This window comes from Triturus cristatus, chromosome 5_2, assembly GCF_964204655.1.
Source record: "Triturus cristatus chromosome 5_2, aTriCri1.1, whole genome shotgun sequence".
NCBI classification, from domain to species: Eukaryota; Metazoa; Chordata; class Amphibia; order Caudata; family Salamandridae; genus Triturus; species Triturus cristatus.
The window spans coordinates 861631440-861658755 of NC_140588.1; positions in this window are offsets into that span (position 1 = coordinate 861631440).

The following is a 27316-nucleotide window of genomic DNA, read 5'->3' on the forward strand; positions in this document are numbered from 1 at the left end:
ACGAGCAGCGCATTTCCATAGGTGCCAGCCAGGAAGCACCGGGTGATGATGGACTGTCGGAAGATGTAGGACTCATGCACTCAGAATGGGTGGTTGGCGTCAACGTTGGTGGAGACTCCCAGGTGGTCCACTATTGCCTGCACGGTGATGGTATGCGTGTGCTTTCGGTAGCGGATATTTTGTGTAGTGTCACCAGTGGCCACAAGGGGGACATGTGTGCATTCAATTGCCCCCTGACATAAGAGGGTAGCCAGCTATGACGTAGATGTCTTGCTTGGTCTCCAGCTGTTCCTGCGCAGTGTGGGAGAAGTATAGGTAGTGTGGTACCAAGCTGATGATGGCATCCAAGACAGTTGTCGGGGGTATGGATTGGGCTGGCTGTGGGACTTCTCCAACTCTGGCGGCTGTTGGTTTGCAGGTCCCAGATGCCAACAGGTGCAGCACAGCCAGCAGCAGGTCTGTGAGGTTGGTGCGTTTTCAGCAGTCAATGTCTTTGTCTGCGCTGCCTCAGTGTTGGTCCAGGCGGGCTTGCGGGTGGGGTCCGGGGGGGGGGTCCTGGGGGAGGTGACGGTTGGTGTTGTTGCCCTATTGTGGCTCCAGACTGCATGTTCAGTTGCCCAGAGGCACCTGTTGTTCTTCATGTTTGGCTATGCACTGTGCTCCCTTTTCTGGTGACGGTTGTTGTCCGACTTTGCACCAGGTCAGAGCAGATGTTAATTTCCTGTTGCTAATGTGCCTTATCGCATGTTTTGTGATCTTATCGCCAATCTAGCTGGTCGTTGAGAATGTTGTGGAGTGGTGTTGTCGCTGCTTTATGCACGGGAACGCCTACTCTGCATCTCATTAGCGACAGTTGCCAGGGTAATCTGTGGTGATGTTTTTTGAGGATGCTATTGCAGGAAAACTGATGATATGGGCTGTTAGCACTGGCTTGTGAATGGGGCTGTAACTTTATTGCAAATTTAGCTGCGATAAAGTGCCGTTAACTCGGCGATAGCTCCTTGAGAATATGCCCCTAGGAGTTCTAATCACACTCAACAGTTACTTTGGCACTGGGAATTACAGGGACAAGCCTGATAAACGAGGGAAACTGTAACCCTGAGGAATTGAATCCATGCTGCTTTTGGTATTTAAAGTGATTCAGTTATTCTTTTATTCACCACCTTGCATTGTTTTAAGAAACTTGTAACTCTCCCAAAAATATGGACAATGAATGTAATAATTGTGTTTGTGTTGAACTGGGCAGTATCTGCAGGGGAGAAATAATTCTTTCATTTTTATAGTGCAGTGTGTGCTAAATCAACAACAATGAATTTCATAAATGTCTGCATTTTCCGTTCTTTCGATGGTTATATGATGGATATGGGCACATTGCATTTAAAATATTGAGCTCCACAGTCATGGTGCGTGACACTGGTCTTGTGATCACTGCATCAAAATTGTGTGTGCTGCGAGGTGTTTTGCATAAACTGGGGGTTTTCCATGAAGACCCACCACTGGTTGTTGGTATTTAACAGGAGGGCTTCAAAGTTTAAAAAATCTAAATATACAGTCATTACCAGTAACATTTATTAGATGCAGCAGCTGTGATATTTTAACTTTTGCAGGGTCTGCATGGACAATGGTAAACAAGCTGATAATGTTTTATTTAAAGGACAACTGCATTGGCAGTTTTCTTTTCCATGCATCACGTGCCATCTGTAATGCTATTTAAGGTGAGCTCAATTTGGTGCCCAATTTATGTGAAAAAGGTCGGCGTCCTGTGCTGTGTCAGATCCTGTTTTACCAATGGAAAGGTCATGGTTGAATTATATATATATATATATAGATTCACATTAGGCACAGTTACTTAGCATATCGTCACTTTATTATCTATTTTTTACTATATCGATCCCATAGATAAACAGGGAGAGATAAGTTATAAGCTTTAGCATTAAGATAGAAATTGTATTTATGCGGTGATTAAGCTTTATAAATATTGCATGTAAGCTTTAATAGTGTAAGATGAGAAGTGATGATATACACTTTATATTCGGTTCTTTTGAACATTATGGGGATATTAGGTGTAGGCACAATGTAACTTTAGCCAATAGTTATTGAATAGTGAAGGTATAATAGAAAACATGTGTTAGACCTGTCAGCCCTAGGGTGGTCTTACCCCACATTTTTTCCCTTTCTGCCTCCGTTTTTACCACCATTTTGTTTTGTTGGACATAGGACTCTGGGCGCCTTACCACTGCTGAACAGTGCAGAGGTGCAGGTGCTCTCTCCTAACAACATGGTTGCCACAGGCCTCTGCTACTGTGGAGTGGCCACTGTCCTATCTGCGCGCTAGTAGTTGGGATCAGGCTGGGACATACTGCTACTGTAACCCTGAGCGTCCCGCCTCTAGCCTTCTAGAATATTCCCACACCCCAGGCTGGCGCCAGAGCTTGCCGCCTTTTTGTAGGGTCACCTGACCTAGGGGTATAAAGGTAAAGGAGGGAAACCTGACAGTCAGTTGGTGCACTACTGGACCTGGGGACCCTCCGCCGGAGTATAGGCTGCTGAGCTAGGGGGAGGCTACACTACTGAGGCTGACTGACCTTAGACCCTGCTGCTCCAAGATAGATGAGTGATCCTGCCAGCCTGCTGACCTTGCCCGGTGTGAGGGGAACCTGGTGTGCCAACTCCAATGTGCCTGCCCGAGACTACCATCCTTCCTCCACTAATACTAACTCCTGCAACTAAGGCCTGCCATCTTCTGCCAGCGCTGAGGGTAGAAGCGCTGTGAACCTAACACCTAAACCTCCCCAACTAGCGCTGTGATCCCGGAGTGCTGAGGAGCCTGCGAGCGCTGGTTCCGCTGAGAACCCCAAGGTAAAGCACCGCGTTACCCAAGCGATTTCCCGCAGGAACCTGCCACCGTCTGCTGGCGCTGTGCTGGCACGCTGCTGTGTGCCCAGGATCTGAAGGGGCTGCAATTGCAACTGGAGCCACCCCTTGAGTGCGAATGCTGTGCCCCCCTGCGCTGAGTCTGTGAAGCGCTACATGCCCAAGATTACCGCCGCAGCCCGGGTACCTGAGAGCGAGCGCTTGGCCCAGAAGAAGCGCTGTTCGCCGAAAACACCAAATCAACCCGGGTGCTGCTGAATCAAGAGACGCTGTGGCTGATATCACCGCCACGGCCAAGGAGAGAAGAAGCGCTGTGCCTCTGGATGCTGCTGCACCCCCCAAAGCTGAGGGAGGGCCGCCGCGGCTGCAGGGAAGGCTGCGCCAGGCCCAGTGAGCGTGAGAGAGCGTTGCGGGGCAACCGGGGCGTCGGCTGTGTCATCGGCCGCACCTCGAGGAAGCCGCAACCCCATTGGCTCCCGTGTCCTGAGCCCGACGGCGGCCCGGAGCCTGACCAGATCTTCACCGGAGGGGCTCCGATGCACGTGGGGGCCCCCAGATCGGCTCCCCTACCTTAGAGAGCCCCGCAGACATCCGGGAATCTTGCCGCCCCCTCCAGTAGAGAGCCCCGAGGGAAAGGAGCAGCGGGCTGCCTGGAGAGGGAGTGTCTCCCAGTGACTCGGCCCAGCGCCGCCTGACTTCTACGGCGCCACCCTCCTTAATTGAAATTGGTGAGTTCGAGGGGAAGTAGAGGCCTACGCCCCACCGAGGCTCCATCCATTGCCCCTGCTGTTGAGTCCTCGGGAAGGGGGGATCTGCCACAAGCCTCCGCCTGGGAATTGTTCGCCCTTACCAATGTGAACCTGAACTGGAACTGATAACTGTGAGACATATTAGACTGGGCCTCAATCCCAGTGTACCCATCAAAGTGAGTGTTATGATCTCTGTAGAAAGACACCTGGAGCCAGGAGGTATTCTTAAGCCATCTTTATTCAGTCTCCAGTTCAGGTTACATCTGTCTCTACTCCAGCCAGCCTAGTGTGGTACCAGCCCCACCAGGAGCAGCCTCCCTAGCTGCTCAGCCCATCTTCAACTGCCAACACTCATCCACTCAGACACCCAGGCATTCCATGCATCACAGGCACACCAACATTCTATGACCATCTCACGCTCTGGCTGAGCAGCTAGTGGCAGCAGGGCTGGACTAAAATGATAATCAATTAAGTAGGATATAACATTTTCCCTTTTTCTTCAACGAAAACAAAACATGCAAGTAATAAAACATCAATGAAGAACTATCCACAAGAAAAATGAATAATGGTACAAGTCCCACAGATGCAAACAAAAAAAATTAAAACATCGCAGTACAAAGAACCATTATACACAGAAAGAACGGGTAAGATAAATACATTTGATAAGCAATATCTCCCATCCCTCCCTAAAAGAATAAAACATTTTGAAGCAACAATAACATTACCAGAAATACATTTGAAGCATTCTGCATTAAACACTATGACGTAATGCACTACAACGCAAAGGGTAAAAGACCCCACACAACCAAAGCCCCAATGTATAACTAAAAGTAGCTCTAAAGATAGCATACCCTACAACTACAATCCCAAAAGAAAGGGAACCAAACATGTATATGGGTCGTCACCCATAGAAACTCCCATGAAGGGACATACATTAGTACTGTGCGCAACTATAACTCAACCCTGTGTGCAACAATAACTCAACCCAGTGTGAGGGTTAACCTAGGTACTACAAACCCCTTATAGAGGTTACAAACGAGCTCTTGACCCCCTCGTGGAGGTTACGTACCCCATATGGGAATAACAAACATAACTAGTCAAAAGGGCTGTTACCCAAAACCTTCCCTCGTGTATGGGAACAACGTGACGACCACCCACAGGAAAATCACTGTTAAATAGAAGACCCATCCTCAAACTATACACCTGTGGCATCACGACTTTTTTATGTTACATTACTAGAACAGTAGTGCACTGTGCCCCACGCCGGTGATCTCACCCGATTTGTGGAAGGTCTGGTCCCCTACTTAAATCACACAAATCATCACACCACTGTGGGGACACAAAAACAATGTACACCACCAGAAATCATGACCAGTACACAAGCAAAAACACTTTACATATCAAGAACTTCAGTTTTTGACAGCCCTACATGTTCACTCTGTGGCATATACAAGTTACATAACACCTTAGAATCCATAGCTTAATGAAACCAAAACTATACAGTGAGCAAACAATGGAGCTTTACCACTGGTCCAGGCAAGATGAGATCACACATCAGCCATTACGTCCAGTGAAACAAAAGATTACACTCTGAGGTTGTCCAGACGGCGACATAATGACTTGTTACATCACTGTATACCTGAATACAAGTAAGTATTAATACTCCACACTAACTCTAAATAGTCTTCTCAGAATACAGTCTTGCATAGCTTCACATACCTCTTGTCCTTTGTACTCTGAACATGCCAGGAAGCCGCCAAACGTCTCGTTAATTTCCCACACCTTACCTCCAGATACAATACCAAAGTAAGGCTCAACGGGGACTAACATAGCACTTATGTTGACCGCTTGCATGACAAAAAAAAACATCTGTTGTTTCGAGTCTCCGGCGTCTACAGGGTGCTATTTGCCAAAAAAAACCAACTCGACACGATGAAGAAGTAGAAGTCGTGCAGACACTGCGTTGTCCCTGACCCCCATGCCGACTTGCAGAAAACTTTATTCTCACAGAAAAACGAACACAGTGGTTGGCAGAAGGAAGCTCTGTGGACGACAACATTACAAGAAACCGGAAGCTCCAATGGGAAGAGACAATAGCGACCGCCAACCTCAAAATGGCGGCACGCTATCTACGTCGCTGCAGAGTGGCTCACGGTAAGTGTATGCACCAAATCGCTCCTGTGGAATAGCCCAACGTCACAGAGAGGCTCATGCAGAAAAACGCTGCGCGGAGGAACCATCAGAGGCACCACAGGTAAGCGTCCACGCGCTGATTGTAGCGCGCACCTCAGCTTTTGAATTTTCAAAGATAGCTGACAAACTGACACTAGAGAAACGCTGCCAGTAACGATAAAAACATGTGAAAGACTCAGCATTCGGGCAATTGCCTCCATACCCTGCCGCATAACATGTAGAACTCGACTTCAGCTCTGAAGATGCCAACAATAGTAGAGCGTCGAGTATGAACCGCAGAGTCGTGTGTAAACACGATGATCTCCCAAACTATGCAAATCCTGGGCTTGTGTGGGTCTCCGCTCCAATGAAGACCAAAACAAACGTGCAGTCACCCAGAGTGCCACATACACCGAGTAAGCACCTCGCCTCTAGGGCAAACATCCAGAGATCCCTAGCTTCATCAAACAGGCTGCTGCACATTAACACGTAGTTTCAAGTAGTCAAAGTCACTTAGATTGAAGTACACTTCACTTGACAAAATTGCGTGTCCTGTCAGGCATCTAACCTTCACCATATGTGGAACTACTGCACCCATGACACCTTTTCAAATAAAGTCACTGTGGTGTTCGAGGCACTATAACTCGTTGTAACTGTCAATAAAGCACCTTTTTACAAAATATTCTCCATCTGTGCAACCACTGCACACTTTGCGTTCTTACATCTCCATGATGAAAGATCCTAAATTGACTTTTTCTTCTTTCTGTGGCTGGAACACCCTATATGGCTGTAGTTTGACTACTCCTCCAACTCACTGTAGTCCTTTTGTGGCTGGAACACCAAAAGCGGCTGTAGCTTAGCTACTCCTCCAGCTCACTGAAGTCCTTTAAGATGTTTGTAGTATTCCCAGGCTGCAGTGTCCTTTTATGATGACACATCTCTGTGGGCTGTCCAATGGAAAGGACACTGGTGGGGCTGGCGCTGGCTTTCCTGGGAATTCTTTCTTTGTAGATTGTAGTTGCTTGTAAGATCTCTTAGTTTCTCCTTTTTTCCTTTGTAGTTCCTATGTTTCAATAGTTCACCAAGAGTCTCTAGGGTTCAAGACTGCTCGTCGCCAAAATAAATGTTATGATCTCTGTAGAAAGACACCTGGAGCCAGGAGGTATTCTTAAGCCATCTTTATTCAGTCTCCAGTTCAGGTTACATCTGTCTCTACTCCAGCCAGCCTAGTGTGGTACCAGCCCCACCAGGAGCAGCCTCCCTAGCTGCTCAGCCCATCTTCAACTGCCAACACTCATCCACTCAGACACCCAGGCATTCCATGCATCACAGGCACACCAACATTCTATGACCATCTCACGCTCTGGCTGAGCAGCTAGTGGCAGCAGGGCTGGACTAAAATGATAATCAATTAAGTAGGATATAACAGTGAGCCTGGCTGGCTGCAATGAATATGTGAAAGGGGGCTGGGTACTGATAGTGCATATATTCTGCAGGAGATACGTTGATTGTTTAGATGCCACCCACACATAAGAAATGTTACCTGTATTGACCATGTGCCTAAGGAATGTTACTTTTAGTGGACATGTGCATAGGAAATGGCATCTTGAGTGAATATGTGCCTAAGAAGTGTTGCCCGTTTTAACCTGATGTGGTAGAAACTGTTCATCCTGCACACTGTGCGGACTTTGCAGATTTAATACTGACCAGAGATAGATAAAGCTACTTGTTTTTGCCAATGAACCTGGGGTGGTGTCTCTTTATTGCATGCTCTTTGCATACAAACGTTCCAAAAACATCAAAGATATGCTAGTGCAAACTAGACCCAAATTGAAGGCTAAGCCCTTGCAAAGTACACTATGGCAGTTACCCATGGTTAAAGGACACTATCCGTGTGGAGTATGTAGTGCATGTGCCTTTACGTCCACACATAAAACAGTTATACTCAACACAACCTTTACTTGGGAAATGAAATCACACACCAATTGCAACACAGCCAACTGTATTTACCTCTTAACGTGCCCTTGCGATCTCTACTGCGTGGGGATGACGACTCGCCCTATTAAACTGCGAATCTCGGAACACCGCAGCAATTTTCGCTGCCATAAGAGTAACACTAAAATATGTGTCCATTACCTTGAAAAGAAGCACTCACCAGACTCGGTTAAATGGCTGATCCTAGAAGCCAACCCCAACATGGCTAAACAGAGTCTGTTTGCAAAGGAACAGCGATGGATACATCTCTTGTCTTCCGACACCAATGGTCTCAACGATGATATCCCATGGGGGTCAATTAAGACTTAACCTGTTTGTACCCACTCATTTTGACATTGACTACTTTTGGGCTGGGACTTCACTTGCCCCTCCTATAATTTTCATTGAGATACATAACATATAATTTTTACACCATTACTGTCACTTGGTGTTTGACTCCGCTCTACACCTTACTATCGCATGAGCCAATACCTCATTTGACTCCTACTCCATTCTATATGGTATGTATCCCCTCGACCATTGCTATGATAAGGTATATTGATACCATCTACCATCCAATTAGTGCCCTGTAACAATACACTATTGACATCAGCCCCATTCCAAGATGGCCGCCACTTTTATTCGTATTAGAAACTGATGTGGATACTAACTCCACCCCCTATCACATTATACTAACTCCAGTATAAGTCCTTCACTACTGTTACACTGTTGACATCAACCTCATTCCAAGATGGCCGCCGCTTTTATTTGTATTAGAAACTGATGTGGACACTAACTCCACCCCCTATTACATGATACTTCTTCCAGTATAAGTCCTTCACTACTGTTCATTGCACTACCTTCCGGACCCGGTGGAGTGGGCAAGTCAAAAGGAGCAGCGTGAGCAAGCAAAATGTGAGTAAACGATAGTTTAACCATGAATTAACTAAGAGACTGGTATAAGGTTATTTCCATCTCCACGAGGGCAAGCACACCGACTTCGCCGATATCCTCTTAGACTAATTCGTCAAAGAGTCCCCCCCCAACACCTCCCCCCTTCCCGCACTGTGTAATTTGTGAACCGCTTCCACTGCGGGTTCCAGTTCTGTTTATTTTCTGACACATAGTACAATTAGAACACCTTCCAGCCTCGGCACTCACGATCGGAAACGGCGCCATTACCATTCCCTTTATTAATGCCGTATCGATACAGAGGTTATTTACTACTTTACCTCTTTACACGATTAGTTGAATCTTTCAACGGGTGGCTGCCATTTAACTATTACTGTGTTCTCTCTACAACACTGAGCGAACCCGCATAAATGAATTCATTACTGCACCCAGGCTTGCTATCAACGTTACGATGTTGGCGTTTTTCAATGCCCTAAGACTCTATATGTTCACTATTCGGTTAAACCAATAGATGAGTCGCTCAGTAAGCTTCCACTAGGCACTTCACCTATGACTCTCCTGCTCACTTATCCATCCGCAACGGTCCTCAAACCACCACACACTCCACTGAGCCCCGTTTCATCGTGATACCTCAACACCCTACTTCCCCATCATATGCTAATTGAGCCTTAAGGGAAGAATATAGTCCGATGTTCCAAGTAGGTAGTAGTTGACCTGTGAAAAATGCTATATGGTCATTCATATACCGCTATGAAAGCCTCCACGTCTCTATACCACTAACTCCGGCTTTCCAACTTAGGCATATCTTTGTCTTAGGGATTTACACATTGTATTGTAAACCAGTTATAGCGCCTACCATTGGCACACGCTACATCAGCTTTGTCTGATTCACAACAACTCCCTTATGCACTTGATTCTGACTGCAATAGACTCGCAAACATGAATGAGGAACAGCTCACACCTTATAGTCATCTTTTTACATGAGATTTTGGCCACCACTAACTGCTTATATACTATTTTATATGAGATGTCGGACCACACTATACTCACCAATTTCGCTCCCCTTTTTGGTCCAGTCCTACTTACTGAGGAACTTTTACTCATACGTAATCCAACGAGTACTGTTGATATCTGGACCGTTACTGAATAGGGTGAGTTACTCCTTTGTATTTCTTGCTGTTTTTAATAGAATTCCACAGAGGCGAATAGTCACGATAGCTCACTGTGGGGATTCACCACCAACTGCTTTTATGTTTTCTGTTGTGCCCCTTGACGCATCAGAATACATCACCATTAAGTGGAAATAAGAGTCACATTTAAGACTTTATCTCCAACTGTTATGTAAATTGCATACATATGTATAAATGGTATAACCTACCTTCCTTTTTTACAGGTAGCTCCAGATTACAACAGGTATTTTAGTCAAGAGACACCTGACTTGCTATATACTTGATTACTAATAGCTTTCTAGTTATAGCCTTCTAGTTGTAGATAGTTGTGCTTTTTCTAAGTCCTGACGAATCGCGAGTGCACCAACTCTATGCGAGAAACATGTTGACCAATAATTATTAACATAGACACTCTTACACGAGACATCATACTCTGATGAGTGCTATGTACACACGTTTTTAATCAGGGAAGGAGGCCCCCAGAGTAAAATTGATTCCTACCAGGCGCTCTTAACCCTGTTTTAAATCACTAATACACATCTACACCATCCAGGCCCCACACCTGCACTTCACCATACGGCAGTTGGATAGAAGATCTCCGACAAAGTGCCCCTTTTTAAGGGAGCCCGTTGGGCATTGCACCGCCGGCCCGAAGAGGAGCAGCCCATATGATGAAGCATGACACCTGAAAGGGTGTGTGAGGGCATTATTATCCAACATATGGATTCTCAACCATGGACACATGGTGGACTTAGTTGGATTCAGCCTTCTCTTTGATTTTACCCACTCTTTAATAGAGGAACAGCAGAAACTCCTTTCTTTGTATGCTCTTTACTGGGTCAGTGTGAGTGTGTGCTGCACAAATACTTCACACATAGCTTCCGGCGTGCCTTCCTGCCTTGCGCCAAGCTACCACGTCGGAGTCGGTGGTCCCTGGGACCGCTCGGGTCTAACATTGGTGTTCAGTAGTGGGATTAGGACTTGTGCTTGTGTAGCACCCTACAGTGACTCAGTGTGCGCCGCAATCTGACACCTGTTTTAATGCAAGCTTGAAATTTTCCCTGATTGCCTGATTGTGAATGCTCCTGTATTAAGCCTGTTACCTACGTCCTAGTGGTCTTCCCTGAAATTGTCTGTGGCCCTACCTAGCAGGATGGAGTTCGAGCTGGCCAACCTAGAAACATACACGGTGGTGCAGCTTAGAGAGTTCTGCCAGGGAAAGGGGGTGTTCATCACGCGAGGCGCCAAGAGAGAGGAGCTTCAGAAGACCTTGAGAGCATGGGCATTGGCCCACCAGGGAGGGAGAGGGGACGAGGTACAGGGAGAGCAGGATGCTCCGGGAGAGCTGGACCTACTGCACAAAGATACTAGTGAGAATGTATTGGCAGGAAGACGTTCCAGGGCAAGCAGTAGTGTTTCAGTAAGGAGCTTGTCTGCGGAGGAGTTCGAGGACAGGAGGGAGGAGAGACAACTTAAGCTAGAGCTAACTAGGCTAGAGAAGAAGTGGGAAGAGAAGAGGCTGGCTATGGAGGAAATAACGCTTCCCCATGAGCTTAGCCTAAAAGAGCTGGAAATCAAAGCCCTACAGATAGGGGCTAACAGCAACACAAATGGTGGCAGCGTACCTACTGAAGCTCCACGGGAGTCTAGGTTCTACATGACCAAAGATGTGGTGGCCAGTTTCAGTGTGGGGGACGACATCGATAAGTGGCTAGCTGCCTATGAGGTGTCCTTAGTAGCCCATGGGGTCCTCGAGAGTTATTGGGGGGGTGGCCTGTGGGGAGGGACATGCTCTTGACATTAGATAAGGCAGACCAGACAAACTACTCGGTTATGAAGGAAGCATTGCTTAAGAAGTTTGGCCTGACCCCTGAGAAATATCGACAGAAGTTTAGAAACAGCCACTAGCTTCCCACCCAGAACTGGGTAGATTTTCTAGACTATGCCCGCAAAGCATTGGAGGGTTGGGTGCGAGGCAGCGAGGTGACCGACTATGAAGGGCTGTACAATCTGTTTTTAAGAGAGCACCTTCTCGATAAATGTTTTCCAGAGCTGCGACAACACTTGGTGGACAGCAAGTTGACCGATCCGAGGGAGGTTGCGGAGGAGGCGGATACCTGGGTCAGTACCCGGGTGTCCAACAAGGGATCCGGGGGGACCACCAGAAGGGTGGACAGGGTTTTCCCCAGAAGATAGAGGGGGGAGATAAAAAGAAGGAGTTCTCCAAAGGCCCCCAAAATAGATCACAAGGGAGAGGGGTAGGTTCCCAGCTCCGATCTGGTTCTACAAAGCCTACTTATTCTGACCGAAGTCAGCAACCCAAAATTGTCCAGTGCTGGGAGGTGGGACACTATAAGTGGGATCCCCAGTGTCGAAAAAGGACCCCAGCCCCTACTGGAGGTAAGAGCCCCGGGGTGGCTAGTGTAGCGCTGAGGGAGGAGTTTTCCCTAGATAAGGGGATGAGTGGGCAGGCTTGACCCTATTATCCCTGGGGGACAGGGAGATGGTCCCGCAGACTCAGGTACCCTCAAATACCACCAAGTACTGGCAGAGGGTCCTTGTTAACGGGCAGGGGGTGGAGGCTCTGAAGGACACAGGTGCCAGCATGACAATGGTAAGGAGAAAACTGGTGTCCCCGGAGCAGGTGATTCCTGATGTATTCCACCCGGTTGTGATGGCTGACAACAGTGTGGGTCACTACCCCGTGGCCCAAGTTCCCTTTGAGTGGGGAGGGGTTTCAGGCCTGTTGAGAGTTGCGGTGAGCCCTGCCATGTCAGTTGACTGTTTGTTGGGAAACGACTTGGAGTATACCGCCTGGAAGGAGGTGGAGTTTAACCACAGTCCGAGATGCTGGGACTACCATGATGGACCTGTGCAGTCACATGGTCCATGGCTGCCCAGCAAGGGAATCAACCAGGGCTGGAGCCTGGGACAATGGCCCAGCCCACCGCTGATCAGGAAGATGCCTTGGAAGATGCACCCCATGAGATGGATGGGGTACCCGCTGTGGTCGCACCGGAGTCCACGGAGGATGCCGTTGCTCCCGAGGGGGACTTACCGACCCCTGCAGAGTGGTAGGTGGAAGGAGGGCCTACCTGGGAGGAATTCTGTCAGGCGCAGAGGGCCGAAGCCCAAGCAGCTGGAAATGCTGCTGGAAACTATCACATCTACTGGGAGGATGGCCTTCTTTACAGTGAGCCTAAGGCTCCGGTGCATGGGTCCTCAAGGGCCTTAGTGGTCCCCCAATGCTATCAATCCTTTTTACTGGAGTTAGCGCATGAGATTCTCCTGGCGGGACACTTGGGCCAAGATGAAACGCTTGCTCGTTTGGTCCCACACTTTTATCGGCCCAGGATGAGGATCGCCTCTAACACCTCCTGCAAGACTTGCGTGACTTGCCAGGTCAGTGGGAAGACCGGGACCATGTTGAAGGTACCCCTGGAACCACTACCGACAGCGTCGACATTGTCGGGCCTATGGATCCGCCGACCACCTCTGGACACTGGTTCATCCTAGTTCTTTTTTTTTTTTTTTTTGTCCTCATACGTACGCCAGATAGTGATTGCTCTCGATGGGAACTATCCAGGCCCTCCACAACGACCATTTCGATTCCTGCCCTCGGGGCCTATATGCAGCCGCTGGATTCCCCCAGAGAAGGGCTGTCTCCTTATCCATTTCCGTTTACCACTGGGAATCACGTTGGTGCTAGGAAAGGATGGACCACAGACCCCTGGCTTAATCATTGGACCCATCAGTCTTTCTTTAACCAGGCCAGAAGAGGAGACCAAAGTGTCTCCGAATTTCTTTGATCACACGCGATATCCGACTGGCTAATCCACATAATATTTCTCAAACAATCAACAAATTTAGGAGGAATCTCAGACTTCCATTGTCTACAGATTTCTCTCCTGGCAATGACAATCACGTAAAACACAAGTTGTGCAGCAATATTTGTACTATATCCTTGTAAAATACCAAAAAAGATCAATCTGGGACAACTGGTGATTGGTACACCTAAGAGCTCTTCTAAAAAACGGCAAACGGACCCCCAGTAACCGGAGATCTTGGGACAATTCAAAAACATATGGGTGTCATCTGCTGCCGGAAATTTGCATCTTGGACAAAAGTAATTATCAGATGAAACCCAGAACAGTTTAGCCGGAATCCAATAGACCCTATAAGCTGTAAACAGATGGTTTCTCCTCAAATTAGTGGGTTTAATGATTCTCTGAGACATGCGAAACGAGTCTCTCCAAATTTCTTGTATCTCCTCCGTATTCCCTATTAGGCCCTTGCCCCAAAGTTTCTCTACCTCTAATATCCTAGTTCTGGTGGACCACGCCACCCGATACCCGGAGGCCATCCCTCTGAGGACCATCACTGCACCTGCGGTGGTGCGGGCCCTGATGGGGATTTTTACCCGGGTGGGGTTCCCCAAGTTCGGTGCTTAGCACCCTCCAGGACCAGTGGACTGGCCCGTGCGAGATACTGGAGAAGAAGGGCTCGGCCATGTACATGGTGGATCTTAAGACCCCACGCCAACCCCACCGGGTGTTGCATGTCAACCGCATCAAGCCGCACCACGAGAGATCAGAACTTATCCTCCTGATGGTCACTGATGGGAGCGTAGAGGAAGAGAACGAGCCTCTTTTAAACCTTCTGGTGTCCCAAGAGAAAGATGAATCAGGGGAGGGAGTGGTCCTCTCCCAGTCCCTGACACCAGAGCAACAGAGGGACTGCCGCCAGGTATTGGAACAGTTTGCCTCCTTGTTTTCCCTCACTCCTGGGATCACCCACCTGTGTACCCATGACGTGGACACAGGAGACAGCCCCCCTGTCAAGACCAAGTCGTACCGGCTGTCAGACAAGGTGAATACCAGCATCCAACGCAAAGTCACCAAGATGCTGGAGCTGGGTGTGATCGAGCCGTCCAGCAGTCCCTGGGCTAGTCCGGTGGTGTTGGTACCGAAAGTGGCCCCACCTGGCACCACACCTGAACTTCGGTTCTGTGTGGGCTATCGAGGCCTCAACTCCTTGACCAAGATGGACGCTCACCCGATCCCTAGGGCGGATGAGCTCATTGACCGGCTAGAGGCAGCCCGATACCTAAGCACTTTTGATCTTACGTCAGGATACTGGCAGATCGCCATGGCGGACGGAGCCAAAGAGAAGAGTGCGTTCTCCACCCCAGAGGGCCACTTCCAATTTCGAGTGATGCTCTTCGGATTGAAAAATGCTCCTGCCACCTTCCAGTGGTTGGTAAACCAGGTACTTTCTGGCTTAGAGGCCTTCTCTGCTGCCTACCTGGATGACATAGCTGTCTTCAGCAGCGGATGGGAGGACCATCTGGAGCATCTCCAGGAGGTGCTGCAGGCCCTGCAGCGGGCTGGCCTGACCATCAAGGCCAGCAAATGCCAGATCGGACAGGGATCTGTCATCTACCTGGGGCACCTGGTGGGCGGGGGTAAGGTGCAGCCCCTCCAGTCCAAAATCGAGACCATCCTGGCCTGGGAGCCCCCAAAACCCAGACAGAGGTCAGGGCTTTCCTGGGCCTCACAGGTTACTACCACCGGTTTGTCAAGGGCTATGGCACCTTCGTGGCCCCCCTGACCGTACTCACGTCGAAGAAGCAACCAAGAAAAGTGATTTGGACTGACGCTTGCCAGAAAGCTTTTACCTGTATTGACCATGTGCCTAAGGAATGTTACTTTTAGTGAACATGTGCATAGGAAATGGTATCTTGAGCGAACATGTGCCTAAGAAGTGTTGCCTGTTTTAATCTGATGTGGAAGAAACTGTTCATCCTGTGCGGACTTTGCAGATTTAATCCTGACCAGAGATAGATAAAGCTACTTGTTTTTGAAAATGAACCTGGGGTGGTGTCTCTTTATTGCGTGCGCTTTACTGGGTCAGTGTGAGTGTGTGCTGCACAACTACTTCAAACATAACTTCAGGCGTGCCTTCCTGCCTCGCACCAAGCTACCGCATCGGAGTTGGTGGTCCCTGGGACCGTCCGAGTCTAACATCATGAATTAATGCTGATATCATTACAGTTATAATTATCAGCATAGCTTCAGTTATGAACTATGGGTACATGATTTATCATAAAGCAAAAAATGAAGCATTCATGCAATGAATCAAAGATCTGTTTTCCATATCTATGGCAAAGTTTACAGCACTTGCACTTTAAAAGGGGGTAACACAGTCTGAGTTATGTTATGTGATCAAGGTCGTTGTTTGACTGAAACGCGTCATGGCGGACTATCTGGTGGCAATAAACTGAAAAAATTTGCACTGATTATTGGGTCTTCGCTCGTTTTTTTCTCGAAGAGAATCTGGAGTGAATGCGAGTTACCTCATATATATGTATATATTCACTGAAAAAACTATAGGTTTTACAGACGTTATAGTTAGGAATTAGCATTTAAAAAACCTTAGAAATTCGCTAAAAAAACCATAGGTTTCAGGGTCTTTATAGTTAGTTGAACATTTGACTCATATAAAACCAGAGAAATTCGCCTGTTATAGTTAGTTGAGCTAACTATAACTCACGTGCCCGCAATGTACTGCTGATGTTGTCAAATATTACATCACTCACGACATGGTCAGTGACATCACTGATGACATCACTGATGACATCTCAAATGACATCACTCATGACATCACTCATGATATCATCCTGTGAATGTGTGTTTCTATAAAATGTAAATATGTTTTATATATATATGCCAAGGTGTATTGAAGAATAAATGCATTTAAAAGTGCCTGAAGGAATTATTTTGTATGTATGTGACTGACTGTGTAAGTGAGTGATTGAACGTGTCTTATTGAATGCATGGGTTAGTGACTAAATTGTGTAAAAGTCTGTATTAGCCTCTCCATTGGTGTGTAAGCAACTGCATGGGTTGCTGAATACCTACATGAGTGTCTATATAGGTTATTGATTTGTTGTCTGAGTATCTGTATGGGTCCCTGAGTGTCTGTGTGGGTGGGTGGGTGTATGAGTCTGTGCATAGATGTCTGAGTGTGTGATTCGGTGGTTGTATGGATTCAAAGGTGCATCTGGAAAGGGCTGTATGGGTGAGTTAGTGTGTCTATGGGTGTGTTGGTGAGTGAATAAATGTCTCAGTGTTATATCTGTGACTAACTACATATGTTTTAAGCCACTATATGTGAGTGTTGGAGTATATAAATGAGTATACGTGAGACTAAGTTATTTCAAGAGTGGGTGTATAAATAAGTGTTTGCTTCTATCAGTGATTGTATAAGACAGTGAACATGTGTTAGTATCTGTATAAATAAGTGATGTGGTATGTCTAAAAATAATGAAGTTGGTGTGTGTAACTGTATACATGATTAAATGGGTATGTGATTCATTCTTTGCATTACTGACTTGGTGTGTGAGTAACTCTATGGATGAGTGGCAGCATGTGAATGCATGTATAGATGTATGAGTGCATATTATAATCCTCTATTGATGAGTAACTACATGTATAAGTGACTGAATGTGTGTGCAGGCCTAGGAAATAGTGAGTGCTATGTAGTATACGGCATTCTTCTGTGTATGGTTTCAAAAATAGTAGTCAGCATTTTAGAATGGGTGTATCAAAGTTTATATTAGAGCATCAGTATGTGCATCAGATTGTCTCGTGGATGATGTCATGAGTGATGTCATGAGTGATGTCATTTGAGATGTCATCAGTGATGTCATGAGTGATGTCACTGACCATGTCATGAGTGATGTAGCATATGACATCATCAGAAGTGCATTGCAGGCGCGTGAGTTATAGTTAGCTCAACTAACTATAACAGGCGAATTTCTCTGGTTTTATATGAATCAAATGTTCAACTAACTATAACGTCCCTGAAACCTATGTTTTTTTAGTGAATTTCTAAGGTTTTTTAAATGCTAATTCCTAACTATAACGTCTATAAAACCTATGGTTTTTTCAGTGAATTTCGAAGGTTTTTTAAACGTTTATTTCATATTTTAATGTTTATAAAACCTATATTTTTTCTATTATATTTTTAAATATTTTGGAACTCTATTATACTTCTTGTTTTTAACTTTAAAAATCATGTAATGTTTTATATCTTCCCAAAAGAATATGTATATTTTTTTGGGGGGGGTGAAAACTGCACTGCGTACTAAGCTCCATCACCACATGATTCCTATCCGCCATATTGCTAAACTCGTAAATGATGCTCATTTCGTATCCAACGAGTTTGTGACACTGCGTCCCGCGTAACATCATATATGCATGAAGTCACCCCAGGTACTACTTTGGTATCCGACGGGTACGCAATACCAAGCCACGTGTTACTTCATGTAAATATGGGGTCACACCTGCTGCGCGTTGCGTATTCGAGGAGCACACGCTGCCAGGCCCTGTGTTACATCACAGACGTATAGTATTGTGCCGGGTAAGAGATTCCCTTTTTTTTTTGTCTCCAAAGTATATCTAAATAACTTTAAACAGTATATGAGAGCACGCGAAAAACTAAATTATTTTAAACATTTATAAATTTCTAACTGTAATATACTTATATTATGATAAATATATTTTGTTAAAATCGCGTTTGGTGCAGCCTTCTTGCACGCTCGGTGCGCGATTGCCATGTGACCTTAGAAAAAAGCATTTGATTGGTTCATAACATTTCCCATTGTAACAGTTGTACCACCCCACCCATTTTACTCATTCTCTCTACAGCGTTTGATGAGAGACACCTCTTCTGCTTAGAAAGCTTTTTTGAAAAGTGTTTTCCTGTATACACATATCTTATACTACACACAACATGCAACGATCATCTTGATCAATATTCATGCTCTGTACATTAGTCTTCCATGTGTGGTTGCCAATCATCTCAAACGTTCCATCAAAAAACAAATATGTGTTACACGATGCCCCTGGTGTGTGTGTCTGCACATTATTGTGCTGCCTTTCGGCCTGGGTATTGCTGGCTCTAAGGAGCATCATCAGCCATGGGCAGACTGCACATCCTAGATCACATGCCATCTCATTAACAATAGTTTCCGCCCTCCCGACACATGCTACACTAATCTAAATTGCACACTCTGCGAGGTCAAAACTACAAAAAAAACACACATAAGTACACTGCCTGGCCAGGCAGGAAATGAACAATGCCCAAGTCCCCGGAATAAATATTTACACCCCTACGCTGGCCTGGTGTACGCAAGCCCAGCCCACTTTGCGTACATATAAATAGGATAACCACAACGTCACATGTCTCTCTTCTCCCACACTACCTCAAATGATTTGCCGCATCCACCTCGCATATCACAATGCGCAATAAAAAAAAAGAAATGGATCCAGGAGGTGTACTCCATCCTGGCAATCAACACAGGCTCTAAAGTGTGAGCCCTACTGCCCATTGTCTACAAAAGGGATCCATGAGGTGTACACTCTCCTGCAATCAACACTCCATCTGAATTGTGAGCACTGCTGCCCGTAGTGTTTGCTCATACAACAATGACAGCAGGTAAGCAGATCGGACTGCGTGCACAGGGCCTCCTATTGAGCGCGCTGCGGCAAGAGGGGTGGGGTGCTTCAGCCTAGCTGCGCAGGTCCAAACAAACGATATTGCCATGTGTTATGATGTGATCTTTGACCTCATTCAGTCACATCTCTGTCTCATTTTAAAGACCTGCTGGACTGTACTGTAAGCCTGAGCCAGCGGGCAGCGCTGCCCTACAGACACCTGTTGAGGGCGGTTCTGCCGGAGGGGTGAGGTGCATCACCCTGAGTGCGCACGTGCAAAAAAGCGATGTTGCCGTGCGTAATGAAGTGATCTCTGACCTCATTCAGTCACATCGGTCTAATTTTAAAGACCTGCTGTATCGTACTGTAGCAATACCAAAGGGGATGATGGACTGAGCGTTTGAGCACATCAAACACTCACCTCCAGTCAACTGATCTGGGTTTAATCCATCATCATTCTTTAGCTCACTCCACCACCCCATTTCAGACATAGCCATATGCAAATCAGTCTGACCCTGTGCCTCAGGGGAACAGTCCAGCCCGAACTGCCAAGCCATGTTTTCCCTGTACTGGAAACAAGCATCCTGGGACCGGTTTCGGGTTCATAACCCTCATCAGGAAGGCTATCTTGAATCCAAATGTAAAGTAAGCAAGGGACCCACGTCATGCCATACCCTGCCAACTTAGGGCGAACAAAGCGTTACCAAAGGGGATGATGGACTGAGTGTTTGAGCACTGGAATCACGCTATCCTGGCTGAAGAGGGGTGAAACCCTGAAACCGGTCCTAGGATGCTTGGTTTCAGTCCAGGGAGAACCTGGCTTGGCAGTTCGAGCTGGACTGTTCCCATGAGGCACAGGGTTAAGACTGATTTGCATATGGCTGGGTTCAAACTGGAATGGCATGGTGAGCAAAAAAACAATGGATTTAGGCCCAGATCTCTGTACTGGAGTGAATGTATGACATTGTTCTGCATTCTGTCCATCAACTGTTGTTTTTGCATTTGTCATCTCGAGTGGGACGAGTATGCTAAGACGTGATTCCCGTGCTCTCCATGCCACTGGAATCAAGCTATCCTGGCTGAAGAGGGGTGAACCCCCGAAACCGGTCCTAGGATGCTTGGTTCCAGTCTAGAGAGAACCTGGCTTGGAGGTTCGGGCTGGACTGTTCCCATGAGGCACAGGGTCAAGACTGATTTGCATATGGCTGGGTTCAAACTGGAATGGCATGGTGAGCAAAAAAACGATGGATTTAGGCTCAGATCTCTGTACTGGGGTGAATGTATGACATTGTTCTGGATTCTGTCCATCAACTGTTGTTTTTTCATTTGTCACCCCGAGTGGGACGGGTATGCTCAGACGTGAGTCCCGTGCTCTCCATGTCACTGGAATCAAGCTATCCTGGCTGAAGAGGGGTGAAACCCCGAAACCGGTCGTAGGATGCTTGGTTCCAGTCCAGGGAAAACCTGGCTTGGCAGTTCGGTCTGAACTGTTCCCATGAGGCACAGGGTCAAGAATGATTTGCATATGGCTGGGTTCAAACTAGAAAGGCATGGTGAGCAAAAATACGATGGATTTAGGCCCTGATCTCTGTACTGGGGTGAATGTATGACATTGTTCTGCATTATGTCCATCAACTGTTGTTTTTTCATTTGTCACCCCGAGTGGGACGGGTATGCTCAGACGTGAGTCCCGTGCTCTCCATGCCACTGGAATCAAGCTATACTGGCTGAAGAGGGGTGAAACCCTGAAACCGGTCCTAGGATGCTTGGTTCCAGTCCAGGGAGAACCTGGCTTGGCAGTTCGGGCTGGACTGTTCCCATGAGGCACAGGGTCAAGACTGATTTGCATATGGCTGGGTTCAAACTGGAATGGCATGGTGAGCAAAACAACGATGGATTTAGGCCCAGATCTCTGTACTGGTGTGAATGTATGACATTGTTCTGCAGTCTGTCCAACAACTGTTGTTTTTGCATTTGTCGGACCGTACTATAGACCTGAGCCAGCGGGCAGTGCTGCACTACAGACACGTGGCGTTGGCTTTTAGGAAACTGTAGTGAGCTCCTTACTATGTGTACATGCACACAGGATCCCGCCACTGCATTACACATGCACATTATGCTTCTAGCATGCACTCTGTTCCTTTGTATGTGAACATTGGCATAACATATTAATATTTAACCTTGTGAATTCTCGTGCACTCCAACTCCTCTTTGAACTACAATTACCACTAACAGTTGGTAGATCGTACTTCAAAAACGAAGGATGCACTCAACTCCTATTTTCTATCAAGCTTGAAATAAACCTTGATTTACCTCCAGACGTTTCCACCATTAAATTATTTCTCCCTTTTCAGACATTCCATTGATTGCCACATGAAGGGCAGAGTGGAAGCTGACCCCACAATGATGCCCTGGCATTCTGACACCTTCCATCGTGGTATCAAGACACCGTCCCCGACCGGAGACCTGGTCTATCGTGCAAACATACCCCAGACCTACAATCGAGCACAGTGCAGGGAAAGGGGTTCGGGTGCAGCACCCTGGGTGCACAGGTGCATGCAAGCGATTTTCCCGTAGCTAATAATGTAGGACTATATTATTAAACAACGGCGATAACATTATCACCACTTTAGCGACAGGAAACTGACGCTAAAGCAACAATAATGTTATCGCCCTTCCTTCATAATATGGCCCATAATCTCCGGCCTCATGTATTTAATTTTAAGGACTTACTGAACCACACTCCTTCTCGCAGACCACAGCGTCCTAGACAAATGGGTGATGGAGGGTAAACACTAAGGGCTGGGTGTAATAGGCCGACGCTCTGTCTCCTCCTCCCTCTCTTCTTTTGACTCTCCCTCCCCTTCTCCCTTCCACCCACTCCCCCTCGCTTCCATTCTCACTATGGTCCTTTCATTCGGACTACCTTTCTTTACCTCTTCCACATAGCACACATACTTATGTTTCATTTTTGTCTTGCAGGTTTCCTATGCTACTTCCACTGGAGTCCAACCCACTTTTTTTTATTATACTGTTCTATTAAAGTTACATTTCTATTTATTTCTGTTTAAATAAAGGTTACTTATTTTTTCAACTAAATAACTGAGTGTATAGGTCTTCTTTTTCTGACGACACTTGTCTAATGTTTATTGTGAAAATCATCTGTTTATAGGAGATTTTAAGGACAAAATTATTTAATATTAGAGTGCACCTACCAAACATAATCTAACTGACTATTAGACAAATGAAGCCTGGGTAATAGTACAACTGCAAGAGTTCTATGAGTGTATCACTTTATAACACGATAAGTACTGCCTGTGTGATTACAGAACAAATAAGGCACTGCCTAGGACCACCAAGGCTTCAGGGTCTGCCGAGGCCCACCCTGCATATAGACCCGGAGTGTGGCGATCCCCGGACTTCATTTGGCCTCTAACCCCAGAACAATTAGTAAACAATACCCGGGAAGGTGGCGCTCCCCTAGGCTGCAAAACGTCTCTGTGCCCTTCCGTGCCTAATTTACATGTGACATTAAAATCCCCAGTCCTACAGAGACCCCATCCGCATCCCCTCTATTACAGCGATATGAGGTTTTCCTCCTCTCGCTTCAAGTAGTCGAACAAGTATTTGTTATCACAGGGTGGAAGCCATGCACCACCCTCTAATAGCAAACACAAATGTCCAGCGAATGCACAACCCGGGACATTGTATGAGCTGCGCTTGAGAGGTTGTCCTCCCTACTACCATGATGTATTTGTTAGTATAAACGCATACTAACACTACTTACACACATGTAGTACAGCGACCAGAATGTAGTGAAGAAGCAGAGGAAGCGCAAAATCAAAAAATATAAATCCTACCAGAAGTCGGATGACATAGTTCAATGAGCCGACAACCCTGGCATGAGTAGAAACAGCTTCACGAACAAAACGGGTCTTCAGCACAACGCAAGCAATTTTGAAATATTGCTGAGTGGTGCCTTCTTTTTGCCTTCTCCCACTCATCGCCAAATTTATGTAGTGAAGAGGCAGACAGCAGTGAATACAATAAGTAGATTTATTACAAGAAAACAAGACACCTGAAACAACCACCAACAGGAGCAGACAGCAAAGCAACCGTCTAATCCAGCACTGTGTAGAAAGTCCGCAAGGTTCCCCTCATGACAGCCCTACATTCTAGCATTACATGATGAGGGCCATATTATCAAGGAACGGCGTTAAAATTATCGCCACTTTAGCGGCAGGAAACTGCCGCTAAAACATCGATAATGGGCTTGATAATATGCCGTAGAGAATTCCAATGGAACCCATGTTCTCGTGTTAACATGGGTTTCTTTTGGAATTCTCTACGGCATATTATCAAGCCCATTATCGCCATTTTAGCGGCAGTTTCCTGTGATAATTTTAACACCGTTCCTTGATAATATGCCCCTTAGATTCTAGTAGAATTACATACTAACATTCTACTATGACTGTGCATGGAGGGGAATTGGAGCTGATGTAAAGTGCGGCATCCACAGCCGCAATCTCGCACCCGCCCGAGAGTGATCCGTTCTTCAAAGTGGAATCGGAGCGCATATATATATATATATATACATATATATATATATATATATATATATATATATATATATATATATATATATATAAACACCCTGACCCCCTAGGTTTGGTCAGGGGTTCCTACAATTTTTTTTTAAACAGAGCGGAATGCGCTGTGGGTGAGCGGATCCAGACGACATGTTTTTTTAAAAAAGAAGCGAGGTCTCCTCGCTTGTTACTTTTAATCCCCTGGGTGGGCCAGGTCCTGGGGGGATATGTATAATGTAACGTGGGTGCCCGCGGGGGCCCCCCGCAGCCCTGGTGACCGCCACCTCCACGGGGCACGATTTTATTTAAATAAAAAAAATTGTGTGAGGGGGCTCCTGCCCCCCACATGCCCCATAGAGCACCACCTCCTCACTAACTGTTAAATTGCAGGGCTCCATTTTGGACCCCCAAGCCCCGGGGACCACCACCTCCACCTCCACCGTGGAAAGATATGAGGGAGGCCATGGGGCCCCCCTGCTGGAGCCTTCGATGGCCCTGGGGAACGCCACCCCCCCGGGCCGGCTCCTGCAGTGTCCCGGGGTGCCCACCCCTGGGACACTGGTGTTTGCTGTGGTAGGGAGGGAGCACGTCTCCTGCCCTACCGTAGCAAACTCTGGTTTGGATTTTGGAAGAGAGAGCAGGGAAACCTGCTCTCTCTTCCAAAATCCAAAGCAGAATTGCTTTTCCACACAGGGAGCTGCATGTTAGCTGCTCCCCATGTGGAAAAGCAATGCCGGCTCTCGCAGGACGTGGGGAGCCGGCAGGACTGTGGGGGCATTGGGGCTCCCCTACGGTCCCCTACGAAGTGCATAGGCCCTGGGGGATGGGTCGAATATAAATTAATGGTAGGAGCTGTTTTTTTTATTGAAAAATTTGGAGTCGCGACCCTAGCGCGGCACTCAGCACAGCCCCCTGGTGTGCATGTGAGTGGTGCGTGACTCCCAGCACGGCCCCCTAGCGTGCACGCGAGGAGTGCGTGACTCCCAGCATGGCCCCCTGGTGTGCACGTGAGGGGTGCGCGACTCCCAGCTTGGCCCCCTGGTGTGTACGTGACTCCCAATGTGCCCCCTGGTGTGCATGTGAGGGGTGCGCGACTCCCAGCGTGGCCCCCTGGTGTGCACACGAGGGGTGCACGACTCCTAATACAAAAAAATACGATTTTTTCATTAAAAAGCGATATTATATGTTAGCATCTTGGGTGGCTCTAAAAATAGCCCTTGTAGCTACATGTAAGTGCTGATGCAGAATCTGAAGATGTAGAGAAAGACTCTGTTTCCCTCATCTGTGAAATGAACACCATCTCTCCTGTATATGCCATCCATATTAAAACGCAGATTGTTGTGGTATTAGGACCCCATACTATGGTCTCTGAGATAAGCAGAAACAGCTTTATTGACATTTTTTCTAACTTTCTCAATCTGTGGACAAAATTGATTGGACCACTTCCATTTCTGTCTTTGGCATATGTTAGAGCAGACAAAGGCAATTTGGGGGAAAAGCAACATCAATTCTGCAAAGGTGTCCTTCATTAGCATTTCCAGACCTACCCCAGTCAATGTGTCTAGGTCATTTACACCACAGTGCACAATCATGAGGTCAGGGGGTTGGAAATGCATAAAGGATTTAACCAATGGCATCAATTGGTGCCACTTCAATCCTCTCTGTCCAATCCATTTAATTTCAACAATTTGTAAAGCTAGGTCTTTGTCAATACCTCTGCTTCCAGCATACCTTTTGCACGCTCTTCCTCTCGTGAGCATGCTGTTCCGCGCGTGCTGCGCATGTGGTGACGTTGGTGCTCATCATTGTCTCACAGCAGACGGTACATCAACGAAAGGAATCTTCACGTCTTGCTCAGCTTCGGTGACGTCAGACGCGGCTGGAACGGATCCATCTATTGGCTTCAGCGCACATTGTCATGGGCAGCGCATCTTTCGGGAACGCACGGCTGGAACGCATCAATGTCTCCTCATTGGAACATTGCCATCATATGAAAACTTCACGCTGACACGCTCAACATTTGCGTGTCAATCCTTTTTATCTTTATGATCAATTTTGCTGACACGCACAGCATTCAGACTCGCAAATAATTTAGTTAGTTTTATCTTTCATTGAAATTATACTGCATCAACAAACCAAGGCAACTCTGCCACCTTGTGGTAAAAAAAAAGCAAAAGTGAAAACTCACAAGATTAAAACACAGTCTCAAGTGTTATATTTGCTCTGTGCATTTCAAGAGTCGTTTTTTTTTTGAGTCTCCTAACAAAGTCATAATTTTAATCTGTTTTCACTGTACATTCAGAGAAATGTTGGCTTTGTTTTTCTTCTGTGTATTGCAAAGTCCAACTTTCTCGATTTCTGGTCTTGGGTAGAAGCAGTGAATTTTCAGATATTTTTTTTTTTTTCTTCTTGCTTCTTCTTCTTATTTCTTCTCTCTTTTTCTTTCTTCTTTTCAATTATTTTTATCAAGAACTTACCATCATCATGCAAAGTGTTACTGCACCAGCGCCTTTCCTACAAGAACCAGGAGACCCAGTTCTAGAGTGGAAATTATGGTTCAGATCCTTCAAAGCGTATCTAGGCGCAATTGATGGTCAGAGATACAGACCTGAAAGGAAGAAGAACTTAATGTATTATCATCTAGGGGTTAAAGGACAAAACGTCTTTGATCATTTACCTCCGTATGTTCCACCCGAAGGTGAAGACCCTGACGAGTTTGAAACAGCAGTAGCACAGTTGGACAAGCATTTCACTAAAACGAAAAGCATTGTAGTGCACAGATATAAATTCTTTATGAGGGTACAAAAGTCAGATGAAAGTATCGACACCTTTATTACAGCTTTAAAAGTTTTAGCTTCCAAATGCGAGTTCGAGAACTTTACTTCTCAACTAATAAGAGATCAATTGGTTGCACGTTGCTACTGTAAAAAAGTCCAAGAAAGAGTACTTGCATGCAAAGATCCTTCTCTAGATAAAGCAGTTGACATTGCAAAAAGTATAGAAAACTCTATTGATGACGCAAAACAACTCGAATCTGCTTTATCTAATTCTTCAATTTCAGGTGCTATTTCGACAAAACATCCTGAATCATCTTCAGTAAAATCTCATATTCCAACTCAAGAAAATGCTTTCAGAGGCAATACTTTTCATGATTACACCAGAAGACCGGGCACTTCTAGAGGTGGAAGAGCATTTGTGCAGAATAGACAATCAAATCCTAGAATGTATTATTATAGATGCGGTTCATCTCTACATGTCTCTTCTTTTAAAAATTGTCCAGCGATCAACCAACAATGTGGGCAATGTGGCAAAATGGGGCATTTTGTGAAAGTTTGCTTGAGTAGTAGAAGGAGAAACGTTAGATGTGTAATTAACGA